This window comes from Phalacrocorax carbo, chromosome Z (assembly GCF_963921805.1).
Source record: "Phalacrocorax carbo chromosome Z, bPhaCar2.1, whole genome shotgun sequence".
Lineage (NCBI taxonomy): Eukaryota > Metazoa > Chordata > Aves > Suliformes > Phalacrocoracidae > Phalacrocorax > Phalacrocorax carbo.
In genome coordinates this window covers 49,870,083-49,883,887 of record NC_087548.1, presented here as the reverse complement: position 1 = coordinate 49,883,887, position 13,805 = coordinate 49,870,083, and the positions used below count along the sequence as shown (strand labels likewise).

The following is a 13,805-nucleotide window of genomic DNA, read 5'->3' as shown; positions in this document are numbered from 1 at the left end:
TAAAGAACTATGACTTGTATCAAAAAAAAAATCTGTTGCAATCTCTCGTAGGCAGGCAGGAGATTCTGTTGAAAAGGGGAAAAGTACTCACTGCTTGTTCTGATGTGTTAGGGTTTAGCTGCTACAGCCAAGAGATCAGTATGGTCTAACTGCCGGGTGTTGCTGTCTGGAGGCGCTTCTGTGACCTGTACGTATACGTATACAAGAGCAGTGCTGCTTAGCAGGACCTGGTATTTTAAAGGTGAGTTTCAGGTCTACTCGAGGTAGTCGCATGCTTACAGAGTTTGGCAGAACAGATGTCTCCTCAGTGATGACACATAAGAAAATTTGACAACTTCTGACATCATTCTGATTCTGTCAACTTTTGACATCATCTGCCAGAGATGTGTCTGTTAGAGCCTTCTGCCCTGGTATTCTCCTTGAGGAAGTCATGACTCTGTATACTGTAGCTTTAATGAAAGCATTATATACATCCAAGGAATGCTTCCTGTTTAAATTTCAAGTTTTGGTTTTATTCTAACAACCTTTTCCTCTCCTTTATTTAACAATTTCAAAATACAAGGTTTCTTCAGATTTTTTTTCTGCAAGCAGTAGCTCAGGATAGGCATCAAGCATGGTATTAGTACATTTGCTATAGCCTGATGTTCATAGAACACAGGTGATAGATGTAATTATGAATTGCTTTCGTTTGCCTGGGTAGGATTTGCGTTAAAAGTCTTTATGATCTTCCAGTGAAACAGGGTGGCTTTTCTAATTTAGCAGGGCCAAATTAATCCCCTTCTCTCTTCCTGTGCTCTTTGGTAAAGAAAGCTTTAGTTGCTATTTTTATAGGGAGTGCTGTTGTACACCACAAAGTGACTCCACAAAGAGTTACCTGGAAGTAGCATTAGGATTTTAGTCTAGAAAAGTGGCTTGTACCTTCCGCAAGGTGCCAAGTTTTCAGGCAGTTTTTCTAGTAATATGAGATCAAGAAACCTGTGGCAACTTCAGTGACTAAATCTAGTATTAGCATTTATTCTTTTTCTTGGAGGTCATGCCAGCTGACGGAGCTGAACTAGTCTGAGCGCAGCATAGGATTATCAGTCCTGTTTGTATCATACTGGACATGTAAATAAAGTAATTTAGCTTCAAGTACTGGCAGTTCTTTACACTTCCTTTACAAAAGGGAAAAATATTGACAATTGAAAACTAAAAATAAAGGCTGACCAACTTACAGGAAGAGCTGAGTCCTAGTACTTCCCTGGCTTAGATAACACTTTCCAAACTACTTGCAACAATTCAATCCTAAACTCTGCAGTTTGGTGGGCTGTCAAATCTTTCATCTTTAGCTTTATGGGAAATTTATTACTTAACACAAAGCACAAATTGCAAAATGAATTCAGTATTAAGGCTTGTATTTTAGAGCTACAAAGGTTTGGTGTTTTGCTGACTCTAGTAGAAATCCAGTCATCTTTGAGTGTAAGATATATGTGCTTTTTATGGGGTAGATATCCAGATCTCTCTAATTCTGTTGAAAGACTTCACAAGTGAAGCTTTGGGATAGCATTATTCAGTTTCTTAAAAGTTCCTGTGACTTTTTTTTTTGTGCCAGCAAGATAAATCTGAGGTGAGGAAAAGAGAGGAAGGGCACATTTTTATACTTTGATAAACAGCAGTAAGTTTTAATAATTTGCTCTTTTTATAAGCAGATATTTCCATTTAGTTAGCACTGTGATAATCTGGTTTGCATCAGGTGGAGGAGTAAAAGCATCTACTTTTCAAATTATGCTTACTTTTTTCTTGCAGTATGTGCTTCAGCTTCCCATCTCATCTACCTGAAAGGCTATGGCTTGAGTCTGGGATTAGTCAGGATTAAATAAACAGCTGGTGAATCTATGGTCTGTAGGAGCCGGGAAGGAGGATGGCACTCTGCTTTAGGCCATAAAAATGGGAATAGTTCTACTGTTTCACTGGCTGCTGTAGTAGTAGCAGCCCTGTTCTCTGAGGTCTGTGTCTATGTGCAAAGGGTGATTCAGCTGCCCCCAAACTGTCCTTTCCAGCTGAAAGACATCTCCGTAGCTAAGCATGGAATTCTGTCACTCTGCTCTCTGCGCAGTACGACTGTGGTAGTGAAAACAAGCAGGCAGTGACCCGTACAATACTCTACATTTTTTCCAGTCAGTTTGTAAAGGAAAAAATGAAAAGGTCATTGCAGTGCTTCCTTCCCTTTCTAAGCGTGTATTTAAGATAATAGTCTTTGGTCTGTTGCTGTCCACCTGCAGGTGAGCCAGCACTGATGTGTCTGTGTAGGTCTTTACCAGTTCATTCATATATTTTGGGAGGACTGCTATCCTCTGCTTCACATTTCCTCCTGACACTTGCAGAGGTACGGCCTGAAGTCAGTTTCTTGGGGGGTTTTTGGAGACTCAACACAAACTCAGCCCATGGAAAAACAAGTACTCTTAAGGAGAGGGAACAAACTTGTGCTTTTCACAGTCAGCTGTGTCTAGCTATGTCATAACACAAAGAGTATGGCTTTCAGGCTGTAATTCCTTTGGATGTGATTTCAAACGCTACATACATAGTACACTCTCTGTAGGAGTTATTGTAAAATAATAGAATCATAGAATGGTTTATGTTGGAAGAGACCTTTAAAAGTCATCTAGTCCAACCGCTCTGCAGTGAGCAGGGATATCTTCCAGTAGATCAGGTTGCTCAGGGTCCTGTCCAACCTGACCTTGAATGTTTCTGGGGACGGGGCATCTACCACCTCTGTGGGCAGCCTGTGCCAATGTTTCACCACCCTCGTCGTAAAAAATTTTTTCCATATATTGAGTTTGGCCAACATGTTTTACTGGATCAGCAGGGAAGAGATCTATATAACAACACAGTACTGAGAAAGGGCGGAGGAGGAATTCTTACCTACTTGGAAATAGTTCCTGAAGGAATTTCCTTTTAATGTGAAGAACGTGCCAGATTTTTTTGGTCACTAGTATTTAATTATGCATGTGATTTCCTCAGTAAATATCTTCTGAACATGCTTTGTGGAAATACAAGCAGACAAGTGCTCTGCGGTGGGCCCTGCAGTGCTGACCAATAGTAGCTGAGGTGAGGCTGGCTCCTGTCAAACTGATGAATGAAATGCAAAATGAATGAGCATATGAATGAGCACAAGAGCATTAAAATTCATAGAAGGAAGAGCAAATGGAATAAAGGAATATTAAGGACAGTTTTTGCACTAGTGAAACAAAAATGTCAATGTACTAAACGGTTCTTTAAACGATTTTCCACTAGAAATGTCAGATTTTCATTGTTTAATTGAGGTCTGCAGTGCAGACTTGAGGTGAAAGGAAGACTGATTATTTGTGGGCTGAAGAACAGAGGATTGAACAGAGAAATAATAAAGGCAAAGAAGTTATTTAATTTGCACTTGATTATGCTTCATTGCAGTCATAATTAGGACTGCCGTGTGTGCAGAAAGTAACTTCTTTGAACAGAAAGATTTAGGGTCAATTATCTGTTTTGCAGCCATTTTTGTACATAATTTTCCCTAAGGTTTTGCTTTTTCAGTTGCATTCAGTGGGACTTAGATAAATACTCAGCTGCAATGACTTGCAAAGACTATCTGTATTTTTATTCCTTATGGAGAAGGAAGGATGAGAATTTCCTCTACCCGGGGGCTGTAAAACTCTTAAATGTTGTAATAGGGGGGATCAACAAATGTACCCATACTAGTTTCTGGTAACATTGTCTATACAGACACATTAGGAAGTAACCTCACAGCTTCCACAACTTCATCCAAATATGGAATTAAGTAGATTATGAACAGGTACAAGAAAATTCAACATGGCAACTTAATGTTGGACTAACAATACAAATACTTTCTAAAAAGAAAAGAAAAAAGGACTCTAGAAACTGTTTCATTTTGCCATGCTGCTAGTACATGCGTTTAGAGCAGAAGGCTTGGAGAACGGCCGCGGGCGGGCAGAATGGTGGCAGGTATGCTGCTCAGTACTGTTTCGCTTTAGCTACTGTGTGAAAGGCAAAATTTAGGGGATTTATGACTCCAAGGACAAAAGACCGGGGACAGGTAAAGAGTGCGTTACCTGCCTTTGTCAGGTGGGAGATGTATGTTATGATGCACCAGTTACATCAAATGACAAATCACACTGCACAGCATGCTGTTTGATGTACTTCCCAGTCCCCTACAACAGGCTTGTAGCTTGACATTCTGCTTTAAGATCAGTGTTGGGATTTCTTTCCCTGTTCATTTTTTTTTTAACAATGTTTCAATGAATGTTTAAAATTACAAACACTTAAAATGGAGAAAAAGCGTACAAATGCTGGCACGTGTGTTGCATCATCATTTCAGGATAGAAGACCCCAAATATGCAAGAGAAAAGGGTGCAACCCACCCCACCGCCGCCCCAAACCAGGGAACAAAGTGCACAACAGAGTTTCAGTGATCAACCAGCAAAGCTTGGTGCAGATTTCATCACCTTGTTCTTGTACAGTTCCATTTATTTAAAACTAAATTTTCTAGCAGATAAAGTAGTTACTTAAGTGATTTACTCAAATATACAGTGACCCAAACCACAGAAGTTAAGTCAGGTGATCTCTTGGGGATTTCTCCTAAGTGACGTTTCCTCTACTCCATGTCAAAGAAAGAAAATAAATAGGGAAAGCTGAAATTATAATGAAATAAAAAAAAAAATCATCTGAGCTGCCTGTAACATCTGGCACACTTTCAAAACTAAAAATCCTATTGACTCCTAGAAAAACAACCTCTGAAAGTAACGGCGCTCTACATTTTAGCAAGAAGAAAAGGAAATAATAAGAATTTTGTTATTCTATTAATTATTTAGAGGACTGTTTCATATTTGGAAATCACTAGGCATTACTAAACAGAGGTTCAAAAAGCTAATATTTATTGGAACAGATCAAGAAATAATGTTTTATACCCATTCTAATGTGAAATTAGGAATAAACTAAGATTAGCTAAACAGTAATCTCCAAGGATGTATCCATATATGTAAGGAAATGAAGAGGAATGAGCTGCAGTTCTGACTGATGTAGAATAGCGTACTTTCACATTATGACTACCCTTCAAATGTATGCCCTCAGAAGGTAAGGTATGGCTGGGATGGTTTGGCAGCCTATAACGGGGGCTGAGAGGAAGTAGGGAAAATATAGGCTGAGTATCAAGAAAAGCGTGAAGTGCAGCTCTCTGCTGTTAGTTAGACTCTGCTCAGTATCTTCTCCTAGCGAAGCATTGCCTCCAGGAAAGCGGACACCTGTTTTGTTGGGATGTTTGAAGTCTCACCTCCCACAATACTAAAGCATATGCAGTAGACACATTAGAATGAGGAGGAATGAGGACTCAGCTGGGTGCTGGGAAAAGCTATGTTATATGTATGCTAAAGTAATTTAGAAGCAATGTGCTCAACTGCACTGAAGGCAGCAGAAGCTGAAAGGGAAGGAGATTCTTACACCTCCACCACTGCTCACCAGAAAATTAGGATACAAAGATGGTAGAAAATAAGACGTTGTGCTGCACTTGGTTAGGCAGGAGTACACCCTTCTGTAACACCCCTCTGTAGCTAGTGGTCTCTACAGCAGGGACTCTTCTTGCCAGGTGACTTAAGATGAAAATTGTGTGAGCTGCTAGTCTTCACTTCTTTTTCCTAAGAGTTTATGTATGAATATTGCGCATTTGCCTTCTCCTACCTCTGCCCTTCAGGAACTCTGTGCAGAGCCAATTTCACAGATGTTGTCAAGTACTAACTGTTAATGCTGTATTAACATGGGTTATTTAATCCTTACCCAGTAGTTAGATTCTGAATATCTTGCCCCTGAAAATAATCAGCTAGAAATCACTTGCAGGGGCTCTGCTGTTATTTCCACCAAGTTAAATGTGAGGAAACTCAATCACACTTGAATCACTGGAAGCACTCTCTATGTTTTGAGTTCATTTAACAGGTAGTCCAGGGTTGTGTGAAGGTTTCTTGTAAGTCTCAAGTTCTGGTTCTGCTAACCTATGCAGTGTTGGCCCACAGCAAACTCTGGCCTGGGTACAATAATCAGAGCAGTCTTAGCCTAGGTAAGGAAGAATGTGGTTTTTTTCTCTATCTTTACTTTCTCTTGGCCACTGTCCATCTTGGTCTTCCTCCCTCAAGACTTCTGTCATTCTCTTGCTGTCTGAGAACCATAATGCTCCTTTTTTGTCCATACACAGGCGCTGATGCTAAGCTGATGCTAAGCCAAATATCTCAGATGATTCTTTTTGAGAAGTTGATGGGTTTTTCTGCCTCTGCTGACCTGCGAGAAGCGTTAACATCAGCCTGTTCTGTGGCAGATAGCTGTATATGCAACATGTAAATCATTGTGGATATCCCGAGTCTGTTAAAACCAGAAAGGCCAGCACTTCTCGGTGCCTTATCTTAAACCATCAATCTCACAGCAAGGAGGTAGAAAGGCACTGTATGGAAACACAGGTTTAAACCCCCTGGGTGTGTAGTCCTCACCCACACCGTTACCACTGCAGCAATGGGAGAGGACTCTCAGTAAGGAGTGTCCTACCTCCTTAAAGCATGACTTTATATGAAAATTCCAGCTATGGCGTAGAGTTTGATCTGGTCAGCATTTGAGCAAATGCATGTTCCTGCTTATATAAGCAGGCCAATTAAATGCAGTGCTTAAAGGCTTGCAGAACTGGCAGCATGTTTTATAATGACAGTTTGCCAAGGAAATAAGGAACTTGGGAGTAAATGTTTCCTGCCTGGTGCACAGAAGCCATCTCATTGAATTCACCTCTGTGCGTAAAGCAAGCAGGATGTGTCATAATCTTCAAAGTGAGCCAAGCTCTTGGTTGCATGGGGAACCTTTGGGTAAGCAGTAGCCTAAAAGCAATACTGAAATCAATAAAAAGAACATGTAACCACTCATTTAATTTCTGGAGCCATTTTAATTTTTTACCCTGGAGAATATCTGAATAGATCTTCACCATGGTGATTGATTTCTTTTCAAAGAAAGTAGCTTTGTGGCTCGTATCTTGTATGTTCTACCTTTCTTGAGAGTGTGGCTGTTACCTAAGAAGTGTATGTAGTACAGTTACCTATTCACGCATAGGATGGTAACGGTCCAAAAAGGTACAGCCACAGAGCCAGATGCAGAGATCACCAGCAAAGCCTTCTTCAGGCTTTCTAACCTGCACTTGCACGTGGCATTTTGGTATGGAGCAATAAAATTGTCAAAGAAACTCAACAAAGGCTCATGCTACTGAATGCTTGCATAGCTGCGCAGCTGTGAACATGCTGCTTCAAAAAGCCAAGTTACATGCTGCATCAAGTGTTTTAACTTCCTGGGTTTGTAATGCTCCCCTTTCTGCCTTTACATATGGTACATTAATGCTTTAACAGATATTACCTGACTTAAGGAATAATTTGAACAATTAATAATTTGAATAACAAGTATTATAGTTTTCTGTCCATCTGTGTACCTGAACCTCCTCAGATAGCCCTCGATGACCGCAAATGCATTAAACACCAACACACAGGTGTTTAATGGCTTTTGTCTGTGCTCTAGGCTCTTTTACTGTATGTCATCATGGGTCTTTGCAGGAAAGACAGGAAAATTAGGTATGTGAATGGAGAATTCTAATTAAAAACCTGATTCCATATTTTAGAATTGCTTTCTCAGAGCTCCAAATGGAGAAGAGTGTTCTGGCCAATTTCCAGCGGACCCTAGGGAGCCTGGTCTCCTGTCCCATGGATGAAACTGAGTGAGGAGGGCCCGGCGGGCGGGGCAGGCCCTGGGACATTGCTCGGAGAAGTGCATGGCATGGGAGGAGGGAGGGCTATTTGTGCTCATGCTCAGCCCACAGCTGCTATTACTGGTATTTAGGAGTATGTTGTGCAGGAATCAGCAATGCTGTACTTTTTAGTGTCCTAACCTCCTTGCACAGTCATCCTTGGCCCCCACAATAGTCACTGTTTCAATATGCCAAATATATCTGCTGCCTTGATAGCCTCTCCCATAATATAACAGGCAGGGCTAGATCCTCCCAACATCATCTAGCACCTTGGTCATTAGAGCAGGGTGGAGGTAACGGGGCTGCTGGCTGGTCCCTAGCCCTGTTAAACAGAGGTGGTTAGCAATGACCAGCCCCCTGCATGGCAGTTCTCAGTGTCTGAACACCAGCAGCGGGGGAGAGGTACTGGGGAAGGCATGGGAGATGATGGGGGTTTTGGGAGACAGACGTTGCCCCAGGATGAAGAGGTGGGTAAAGCAAAATTGCAGAGGGTTTCTGAAAAGTTCAAAATGCTTCTCAGTGGCTCCCTCCAGACCCCTGGAAATCCACAATGGTTTTATAATTCTCTTCAGTGGCATAAGAGCTTGCTGCTTGGATTTCCTTTGTCAATTAAGCCAGTGTGTGCAACCTCAGGATCAGTTAGGAAAGGAGGAATATGTGATGATACTGAGCACAGAAACTCTTCCTTGTTTCTTTTCTTCTTTAGCCAAGGAACTTGGCATGATCCAACAGGCTCTGGGCCCATGCAGCCCTCTCTCATTGCACACTCTCTCAGCAGCCCATACTGCCCGTAGCTGGACTGTTTACAAGCTATGTGTCATTCAGGAAGCTCAGATTTGCCCCTGCTGTGCATTAGGTGTTGGCAAGTTTCTAAGTTGCAAATGCTGTATAACTATGCAGATTATTATGTTTGCATTTTGAAGCCAAAATACAGGCTGAGGACTAGGTACTGTCATTTTTCTGAGTATTTCTTCATTATTCCTTCTGGCTGGGAACAGTACTCCAGGCTAGAAAGTATTTTAGGGATGGGGACAAGGAAGACCTTTTTTTTTTTTTTTTTTTTTTTATTTTCAGGGTTTTTGTGCTGGAGGCAAACTGCCAAAGGGGTTGGCTGTATTGTACTTTGAACGTCAATACCAATAAATTAAGCAAAAGAAAGTATGTGACTGTTAGTCTTCATGCATGTCACAGTTGCAAAACTAGTTAAATTGAGTACTTCAAAGGAGGGTTTTATCCTAGTCTCAGTTTGGTAAGCCAGGTGTTGAAGGTAGAGCTCTAGTTGTTATACGGACGAAGAAAGTAACAAGAAACTGTGTGTAAGGTCTCAGAAATGGTAGTCTATTGAATTTGATTACTCAGTGATATTTGACTGATTCTTTATAGTCTCCAGAAAGATTTAGTGGTTCAGACCAAACTTTGCAAAGCCAAAAGCTGCTGTATAAATTAATAAAGATTACATTTATTTATCATTTTTAACAGTAGTGAAAGCAATGCCAGGAGGAGGAGGCCTTAAAATGCACAGATGAGATTATAGATTAGTTTAGAACATAATGCAAAGAGGCAGAAACAGAGCTGGGTACAAAAACCACCTTGATGTAGCTTGCTCAGCCTAACACCAAAAAGTTTTATTTTAGGACATATATGCGTATTTTGTTAACAGAGGCACATAAACTGAGATTGAGGTATGAAATAAAAACGGGAACTAAGAGAGATTTTGATGAAGAAAAAACCCAGAGATGATCAGAAAGAGACCAAGGGCAGCTGCAGGAAGACAAAACCGTGACGTGAGCGTAGCAGCCCAGCAGCACAGAGGGTGGGATGCAGCAGAGGCTGAATTCCTGGAGGGGAGCTGGCTGGCGCTTGGCTGGGAGGTCAGAATACCAACCTTGAGCTAAATGTAATGAAGAGGGTTGACAAGGTCAGGTTTATAGCCAAGAACAGTTTTCAGATCTGCTTCATAGATTAAATGGCAGTGGGGAGCCAAAGGGAAAGAAGTTTCAGTAATCATGGTAGTAGATTGGGGGAATTTATACTTGCAGTTTGCTTACCAGAAAAGTAGAAAGAGCAGGTCTTAAAATCTTTTACAGAAAAAATATTTTTGTGTTGTTATTTCTTCATATTCTGCTTATAGCAACGGGTAGATGTTCAAGATAAAATCTCTCTGGCCGTGCTAGGCTAGTCGCACTGCACTGGTTGTGACATAGGACTGTTTTGAACAGAAAACAGGAAATTAATCTCTGATTGAGATCTGTTTCTTATCACTCTTGTCCTACTTTGAAGTTCTTACATCCAGAGTATTTTCCCTGCAAGCACAAAATTGTTTTCATAGTAATAACTCCCCTCCCTTCCTCCCTTCTTGAAATTAGCTGTTGATTCTTTTGCATATAGTGTCTGAAGAAAACATCTGGAGCCAATGCAGGAGCGAGGTATCCATGTCAGGGCTTGGAGGGTTCATCTGTGTGGCAGCATGGGGGCACCGGGGAGTGTAATGAAACCTGCCCACGCTGCCTGTTCCAGAACCAAGGAGGGGTCAGATGCCGCTGAGCTGTCAGATGTCCGGCTGAGTGGGGGGATGAATGTTGGCTGTGTATCCACAGCGCATTAATGGCCCATTGCTTTAATGGCAGCTGAGGGTAAAAAAAAGATGACTCTATCAGCAGTTTATAGTCTCCAACGGGTAGAGGAAGCAGGATTGCTAGCCAGGGAGCCAGAACCAGGTTGTGCTGTCCAGGTGACACCACAGCTGTGTGCATTTCAGAGTGACTACTGTTTGTCTTCTGTACTTAGCTGCAGGAGCAGGACCACTATAAAACTCAGCAGTGCCGGGAGTGAATTTGCATCCACAGCACACAAGTAGCAGGGTGATGAGTGTGCACTTAATACAGTGGCTGTACAGAATAATGAGAGATTGCTCTGTTACTTGCCAGAGTACCCTGCACAATGTCAGGTCAAAGGAGTGGGGTGGGAGTAGGTCCATGGGAGAACTGAATATGAGTGATCAGCAGCTATGCACATAACCACAACACACAGGAGGGCACTTCTTAAACTGGAACAGAATATGCAAAACAAGTAGCCAAAGGAGCAGAATAGCACCTGCTCACAGCTGGCCACAAGCAGACCTGTGAAAGTGGACTAGGAGAAAGAAAGTGGTTCTGGTGGCATTGCAAAGTTTCGTTAGGAGGAAGTATCTCCTCCTCATTAGAGGAATCAAGAGCTTGGCCCTCAGAGGGGCAGGGGTAAGGTGACCTGTTTAAACCCCCTGTTTTTCAGTAAGCAGTCCAGGACCCGCTTGTGCACCTGGATGGCCTGCTCTGCACAGCTGATGTGGAGACCTATCGGCAGAGGCAGTTCTCGTCTCTAATCTTCAAATTAATTTGCCCACTAAGAAGAGGCTGCATGAAATTATGTGGTTTTTTTCCACTAGTTTGGTGAGAAGAAAACACCTGCCTTTGCCTCTTTACCTGGACTTCCCCTTACATGTCCGCAGATCTAAGACCTGGATGAAAGGTCTGGAGCAGAGGCAAAGGTCTGGGACCTGGGCTAATGTTGTGGACGTCAGGTCCTTTTTCACAGTGTGTATCTAAGATGGATGTAACGATGCTGTTTGGGGAAAAATGTCCTGCTCGTACTTCTCATTAGGCATCAGTGCTTGAGGTCATGCCCTTGTTATTTTTGTCCATTTTTGTATGAAGAACTGTACCTTGTCTTCTTCCTCTTGTAATCCCCAGTTTTAGTACCCTCCTCCCTTATATGAGGAAACTGGTACCTATGTATGTGATTTGAGTGTGTGTATACACACTCACAAACACATCTTAAACGGAAAAAGTCTTGATAACAGCAGTGTTGTCATATATTAGGCTTGATAAGGTTACTTTAAAGGGATTTTTACAGTGAAGCAGTAGTATTTTTAGGGCTTTATATCTGGAATAGCAAATCTGGGAGCTGAAGAATACATCTGCAGGGACCCAATACTGTTCTAATTTTTCTGCTTCTCACAGCAGGAATTTTTGTTAGAAATCACTCATTAAAGTTGATTCACTGAGATACGGTGTAGTACTACAATCCTCTGATGAATTACATACATCCTTACTGTGCTACAAAATAAATATTTCACATGGAAAATACTTTCTGAGCAATATATTTGGCAGACAGGCACTATCCAGAAAAAAAGCTGGGAGACTTTGCTGGTGCCCACAGCAGGATAGCAGTGATTATATGAAAAATTTCATGCTGGAAGTTTATAAATCACTTTAATAGTTGTTGGGTGTGCTGTTTGATGTTGTACACTTCTACAACGTAGACATAAAGAAGAAACACTACATGTTTGCGTTTAGCTTGTCCTACAAGAAGTTCTGAAAGTTATTGTTATGTTGTTAATAAAATGCCTAGATTATGGTACCTGCTCTGTATGTGCTTGCATATTCATATATAGATTATTCTTGGATGTCTTGAGCCATCAGGTGAGACTTGGAGGAACTGATCACAAAATAATAGCTTGGAAAGCTCTGACACTGTGTAGCTGCACATGTGCGTGTGGAGCACAGCTCAGGGTCTGAACTGTGTCTCCGTGGGCTTCTTGCTCCACAGCACAAGCTAGCCCTTACCTCAGCTGTGTAGGGCTAGTGCTCTCGCTGGGGCGTAAGGACAGACCCAAAGGCTTCCTGCTGCTACATGCAGGTTTCTCACGTAAGTGTAATGGTTGTGATCAAAGCTGGCTTAACCAGATGCTGACACTATCAGGCTGTGTTTGACAAAAATACGTTTTGACAAACAATGCTAATGGAAGTTACACAAGGGAACACTGAAGACAAAATCAGATGGCTCTGGTGGAGCAAGGCATGTGTTCAAGACACTTTTTCAGCATATCATTGCTGGGCTAAGCTGCTCTGAGATGGAGTTACCACTGCAAAGGGTGATTATGCCTTGCTCCCAGGTACATATTCTCGCTACCTATTTCCTATCAAAACTAGGAATTGTTTGGCAAGTCGGATCAGCTTGTTGATCTGATGCCTTCTAGAATGAAATATTGGCCTTCAGCAAGATCAGAGGGCTGGCATGTCTCATGGCTGAGAGATCACTACAACCAGTGCAAACACATGGCAGGCTTGAGCAGCTGGATGTCGTGGGAGGAGCAGGACCGCTCCTTTTAACAGCAACATGGCCTAACACTGGCTCGTGGTGACACTGAAACCATACCCTCACTTAGGATCCCACTTTGGTTCAGCTCAGTGCTGCTCCTGTCTCTCAGGGGGGTAACAGAGGTCCTGGCAAAAAGAGTTCCTGAACTCTCTCAGGAGGAATCTCTTTTGGGATGCAAAAGTCTTAAGAAGCCACAGGTACAATTTATGCCTCTGCATTTCCTAAGTGAATTGGATGTGACTCCTATTAATTGAATCCTTTTTTTCCTTTCAGCTACAGCTGGGGACATTTGCAGGCTGGCTTCAAGTCCTCTGGAAGTACTAGTAGTCTCTGTAGAAATTTTAGCTAAACTGGCACAGCTACAGAGATAAATCCACATTATTGAGGGAACATAAATAAGGGAAAATAAACAATCATTAGATCTACCCCCTCCTAGCAGCCCTCACAGGCTACATATCCATTTAAAATTATCTTAGCACCTATTTTTGTGGGGCTGGTGTCTTGCTCTGTGACCTCTGCCTGCCTGGTCCAAGAGATTTATTATGGACATCTATCACATAAAGATTTCTATGCTTACCCTGTGGTGAAGTGAACACCATTGGACAAAAATAACTGTCTCTGCCTCGGTTATAGTATGAAGCTCTTTCTCTTTGTTTATTACAGCTGAGCTAGTAGAAAAAGTCAAGTTTTGTATTATTAGCTTTTCTTTGTGCCTGAAACACCCTGGGAAAGACGGGATTTCATAGCCTTCTAAATGGTGTACTCGAAATAGTTGTCAGAAGTAAGCTGATTCATAATCAATATTGCCCGGAAGGCCTGCTTGATGCAAAGGAAGCATGTGGGCAGAGAACAAAATAAGCCCATTAAAGGAACTAAC

General features: G+C 41.9%; 1 protein-coding gene across 1 annotated transcript in view; it reads left to right on the top strand.

Annotated features, from left to right (window-relative positions):
• LYRM7 (LYR motif containing 7) overlaps positions 1-13,805 on the top strand; it is a gene marked incomplete at its 5' end in the record, with an annotated part of 95,911 nt that overhangs the window by 15,057 nt on the left and 67,049 nt on the right. Inside the window, one exon of the mRNA XM_064439549.1 lies at positions 112-241. The remainder of the gene's footprint in view (positions 1-111; positions 242-13,805) is intronic.